This window comes from Echinops telfairi, unplaced genomic scaffold (assembly GCF_000313985.2).
Source record: "Echinops telfairi isolate 266 unplaced genomic scaffold, ASM31398v2 ScPeMD7_1713;HRSCAF=2227, whole genome shotgun sequence".
NCBI classification, from domain to species: domain Eukaryota; kingdom Metazoa; phylum Chordata; class Mammalia; order Afrosoricida; family Tenrecidae; genus Echinops; species Echinops telfairi.
In genome coordinates this window covers 11,356,177-11,362,407 of record NW_022105611.1, presented here as the reverse complement: position 1 = coordinate 11,362,407, position 6,231 = coordinate 11,356,177, and positions in this window count along the sequence as shown.

Here is a 6,231-nt window from a genome sequence, read left to right as displayed (position 1 = left end):
CTCCCCACAGAGGGCCCACAGGGAGGGATGAGACACCAGGGTAAATAAATAGTAAATTATATTCCGCTGGTTCCTTGAGCCTTCCTTACCCCCCACTACCATGACCCCAGTGCAGCTTCTCAATTCAGACTAGACCGAAACATGTACACGGCAAAGAAAGGGATGGGAGCTCACGACACACAGAATTCAGGGACAGGAGTGGGAATAGTGATACCAGAAGGGTAGGGGGAAGAGGAGGAAAGACAGAGAGAAAGGAGGAACCGATCGCAATGACAGACACATAACCATACACCCCTCCACAGGGGGAAGAACAACAGAAGACATGGGGGAAGGGTGACAGTGGTCAGTGTAAGAGAGATGAAAATAACAATGTACAATCTATCAGAGGGTGTTGAAGGGGGTGGAGGGGTGGGGAGGAGAGCTAATACCAAGGTCTCAATAGAAAGTAAATGTCCAGAAAAGAATGAGGGCAGCACATGTACAAACATGTCTGATTCAGTTGATGAATGGATTGTGATAAGATTGTGTATGAGCCCCCAATAAAATAATTTTTAAAAATAACTGCATAAAAAAATGTGCTGAAAAACTCAGCTTATAGACATATGGTAGCTCCAGCCAAGTCTGTCTTAAACTTTGCAGGGCCTGGGGCAAGAGGATGAATGGGAGTTTACCTACCATGCGTCTGGATATTTACAAGTTATAAATCAAATTAACAAACTGTCCAATCAAATATGTCCTATCTTCTTTGTAAAAAAAAAAAGAGATAAGCACAGAATCCCGCCGAACTACAGAATTATGAGAAATAATAATAGCCTCTTTTTAAGCCATTCAGTTTAAGTCAAGCCATCAGTAGCAGTCATTGTTGCTGTTGCTGTTGTTGGTAGGTGCCGTTGGTGAAGTTCTAACTCCCAGTAACCCTAGGTGAGTAGAATGAAACCCGCCCAAAGCTGCGCCCCCCTCGGAACCACAGCTCTCTTAGAACTCCCTGTTGCAGCAACTTTTTCTATGGCTCGCGTTGCGCGTCTTCTTATTTTGAATGAATTTCTACCTTCCCAAGAAAAACATGGGTCCTTCGCCAAGTACTGGTCCCTCCTGATAAGAGATCCAAACCGATAACCATCCTTGCTTTTCAGGAGCATTCTGGTTATACTTCTCCCGAAACAAATTCCTTCTTCTGGAAGTCCACGATATAGTCACTGGAACTTAAATACATCAGCTCTTCGGAGGTCTTCCTTATTCAATGTCCAGCTTCCCCGGGCACATGAGTCCATGGCAAATACAATGGTTTGTGTAAATTGCGTTTTCTTTTAAACACTCATTAGGTCCTTTGTGACAGATTTACCCAATGCAATGTCACTTGATTTCCTGACTGTTGTTTGCATGGATACTGGTTGTTGATCCAAGTAAAATGAAATCCGAACAATTTCAGTATTCTCTCCACTTATGGTACTGCCTGATCCGATTTTGAGGATTTTTATTTTCTTTAGGTTGAGATGTTAGCCACCCTGAAGACGACAGTCTTAGATCTCCATCAGCACTTGCCTCAGGTCCTCTTCACGTTCAACACGCAAGGCTGTGTCATCTGCACAGTACACGTTGTTCGTGAATTGTCCTCTAATTTTGCTGTTGTGTTTTTCTTGGATGGCTCAGCTTCTCAGATTATTTTGTCAGCACACAAATTGAATAATTCTTGTGGAAGGAGACCACACTGGCACACATCTGTCCAGGTTTTAAACCACTCAGCCTCCCTTTGTTCTTTTTTTTGGATGACTGCCTCTTGCTTTACGCACAAGTTCCTTATTAGCCCTGTACTGGCATTCCCAACCTTTTCAATGTTATCCATCATTTATGATCCACACGGTTGAGTTGAATTCTCACTCAGCTGTCTGCCAAGATCCATCTAACATTAGCAATGATATCCCTTGTTCCACGTCCCCCTGAATCTGACTTGGATTTCTAGCAGTTTCCTCTTGATGTGCTGCTGGAACCATTCTCTTCAGCAAAATGGAACACACATGTGTTACTAAAGATGTTGTTTGATAATGTTTGCATTCTCTCCAATCACCTTTCTTTGGTATGGACACACATATGGTGTTCTTCCCATTGGTTGGTCAGATTGCTGTCTTCTGACTTCTTCCAAACTTCAAAACTCATGGGCACAGTGTAGCGAGTGCCTCCAGCATTGCATCCATTTGTTGAAACATCTCAATTGGCATTCAAGGAATTCCTAAGGTCTTATTTTTTGCCAATGGCTTCAGTGCAACTTGGACTTCTTTTTCAATGCCATTTGTTCTTGATCATATGCTACCTCCTGAAATAGCTGAATAGCAACCATTTATTTTTGAGACAGTGACTGTGCATTACGTCTACCTTCTTTTCTAGAAAAAAAACAAAAAAAAACCTGAACTGTATGGCACTGAACCTGGTACTTCTCAGTCAGAAAAAATCTGAAAGAAACTTAGGAGACTGTGTTATTTGAAAAAAAGTGTGACAAATGTTATTTGAAATTGGGGAGAATAATAAGGAAGGCAAGTTACACCAAGTAGCAAGAGAACATATAGGAAAATTGTTTCTTACAGTTACTAAAAACAAACGATGTACCACATATACTGGTGGCTGTGGTTAACAAAATTTGTATGCAAAATGTTCAAAGTGCTATTTCCCCATAACTGTGTAGCTGCCATTGAGTCAGTGCTGACTAATGATGACAGAGAGTTTGTGGAGCCACTATAATGGAGCAAAACTGGGTTCTAAGCAGGAATGAGAACATATGGTTATTTCAGACTCGTTATGGATCATTGAATGCCATGTTTTCTTTTTATAAAGAGAAGTTCATACTGTGCACTGTGTTTATTTCATAATAAGTGCATTGTATGTTGACTATGTGAAGGGTACATACAATGTCTCTTTACTTCACAAGTCATTATGTTCAAATAAACTGTCCTTAAAATGCTGAACCTGCAGGATGTGATCCAAGGAGTCTCATCTACATCTGGACCTAATTTAAATGATGAGCTCCTCATTCCTAATTTATGCCAAATGATATGGGACTTAGGTGCCTTGAGAGGGAAGTAAGTGTATTTTCTTTTATTACTTCCTATCTTTCTTCTTTTTAAGATTTTAGTTTAGAGCCAGCCAAAACCCATTTCCCTAGAGTAAATTCCAATTCATAGCAATCCTATATAGGGTTTCCCATATTTTAAATCTTTACAGGAGTAGATAGACTTATTGTTCTCCTGTTGAGCATATGGCGGGTTTTGAACTACTGCCCTTGAAATTAGTGGCCTAATGCACACAGTATCAGAACTTGTACTTAGAAAGGAATATCAATTGTGGTCACCAGACAATGATCTGTGATGAATGTGGCCCTGCCTATGATCATAGTAACACGTGGAGTAAAACTCTTCAGCTCTGGACTCTGGGATGCTCTTAGCTGTATACTTTACAGTGGAAATAACATTTCAGGACTTCTAAATCTAGGCTAAAACTTCTTGCAGCTGCCACATGAATCTCTCACTATTCAGCCTGGAGATGATCCTTCTCAGACGTTAGCTGCTATGGTAAGAATAGTGAAAATCCCGTGGAGAGGCCATCTATAGGTGCTCTAGCTAACAGCGACAGCTAGGATCCCAGTTAGCCTCAGGACTGACTACTTACCATGTACATGAACTGACGTGCACGGTGTCCCTAGCTGAAACTTCAGCTCACTCTAGTCCTGGCCAACATTTCACTGTACCCCAAGAGACCCCAAGAGATAAGTGCCTGGTTAATACACAGGATTGTGAGAAATAATAAATTTCTGTTTGTAAGCACTGTATTTTCTGCTAATTTCTTACATACAAATAAACATCTACAACAATTTATTTAAAAATCTATTCTCAGGGGTTCATCATATAGTAAAAATTTAAGTAATTAAAATAGAATTGTGCTACTAAATGAAAAGCGCTCTTCCTCTCCTTTTAAGCCCTGGTTCTGAAATCCTAATAGGAGCATTTCTGGTATAGCAGATTCTACTTTGGGCTGGTTACTGCAAAGATGCTGTTCATGAGGTGTTTTGCTTCCCTAAAGAATGACAGCCTTGGAAGCTTTATGTAGGTTTACAAAGAGTCAAAATCCATTCCATGGTAATAGAAGTGGGCATTATAAAAACCGTAAAATCTGTTATTATAACTTCCAGTGAATTCACCTTATTATGAGTGGGAATTAATTGTAGTTTTTTCTTTCTCAGAAAGCTAATTTTGGAGAAATAAGATACATGTTCCAGATTTTAACTGAACATGCATGTCACAGATGGACATATCGTGTGTGTCTCATTTCGAATTTAGAATGACCTCTGGAGGCAGAGTAGAGGAATTTAAGGAACATAGGTTTCGGTGTCATTCAGTCAAACACTATTTATTTAATAAGTACTACCTGCTACAGAGACTGTGGTAGATACTGGGGGTGCATGCAAGAGTGGAAAACAATCCTCTGAGGAGATTCTACTCACTGACGGAAGTGCAGAAGACATTGGGATGGGAAAGATAGTAGACAGGACATGGAGGCATCAGGTAGTTGATAGTGGCCATGGGAATTAGGGAAACTTTATAACAAAATATAAAATTAGGAGCCCTAGTGTCATAATAGTTAAACATTATGCTGCTAACCACAAGATCTGCAGTTCAAAGCCGCCAGCTTCTCCTTAGGAGAAAGATTAGTTACAGCCATGAGAACACACAGAGTCAATTCTACACTGTCCTGTAGAATTACTATGGGCCAGGACCTACTCTATAGCAGTGAGTTTTGATTTTGTGTCATTATAAAGTAAAACAGCATATGCGGTGGGGAGATCTATTATGCAATGAGACGCAGTTCAGTAAATGTTCTATTCTGTTAAAGCTGGTCAGGACTATGGGCTTCCAGCTACTCAATGCACTTGGTCAAATGATTCCACTTCTCCAACTCTCAGTGTCTAGGCTGAACAAAAGAATTTGTAATATTTGTAATAAGATGAGAGAGTCCTTGCTCACCAGGAACACCAGGTGTTTCTGTCAGATCTACTTGAAATTGTCAGTACTTCCTCAGCAATGTAATGATTGTCTGTTACTGTAATTACCATAGCCAAGTAATGAGCTATCAGAAAAGGAACCAAAAAACACCCCTTAGCCACTGATTCACCCAAAAGACGTCTATTCACAGCACAGACAAGAAACCATGTTAGTTAAAATAGACATTAGTTAACTGGTAACATGGACTGAAGAGTCATTGAAATTTGGGTTCAGTCTTGCCACCAATAATTTGTTCAGGATGACTTGGAGAAAGTCATGTTTCCTGATAGAGCCTGTGTTTTTCTCAGCTCCACAGAAAGTACAGTAAAAAAAAGCACTCCCTAGCATTCCTTTCAAATAATGAATGAGAATATCCTGGGAAGAATGGGTATCATATTCTATATATTCACAAACATCAGTTATCGTCCTTGGTCCCTGAAGCTCCACAGTGCCAGTGTCCCACCTCATCTCTATTTCCATGCCTCCTTCTGAATTTTTCTTTCTAGATGCTGTCTTGATATAAAACAAAATTACCTGATCCACAATAACCAATCAAAACCACTCCAATGAACTCTGACGCATAGAGAATATTGATTGGGTTTCTGAAGTTGTGAATATTTGTGGAAGCAGATAACCTCCTTTTTCTACTTCCGAGTGGCTGCTGGGTTTGAACTGCTGACATAGCAGCTTACCACTGACATAACTTTGCAGTTAGCAGTCCAATGATTATTCTACCTTACTGCTAGGCCTCAGGCTGGTGCGTAATCACTCGCTCACTCACTCACTCACTCACCAAGTTTATTCTGACTCATCGCGACGCCATAGGACAGAGTAGAGCTGTCCCGGGGGTGTCTAAGACTGTCACGCTGTACATGGGAGCAGAAAGGCTTGCCTTTTCCTGTGGTTTCAAACTGCTGACCTTGTGGTTCGCAGCCCAACTCATAGCCATTAGGCCACCAGGGCTCCTGCACTCAAAAATTGATGGTTATTATTAAGATACTACAGTTTTTATACTTAGTCTTATACAATTCTATTAATTTATTTCTTTTATTCATTTTCCCCCCATCACAATGTTCTCAAAGAAGGTAAAAACCTTCATTCCTTTGTTCTTTGGACACAGCATCAGCACATATTTCAGAGTCAAGTAAAGGAGGTTGACTGTAGTGAAATCTACCAGTGTGACACAAATTGCAAGAGACTAGAA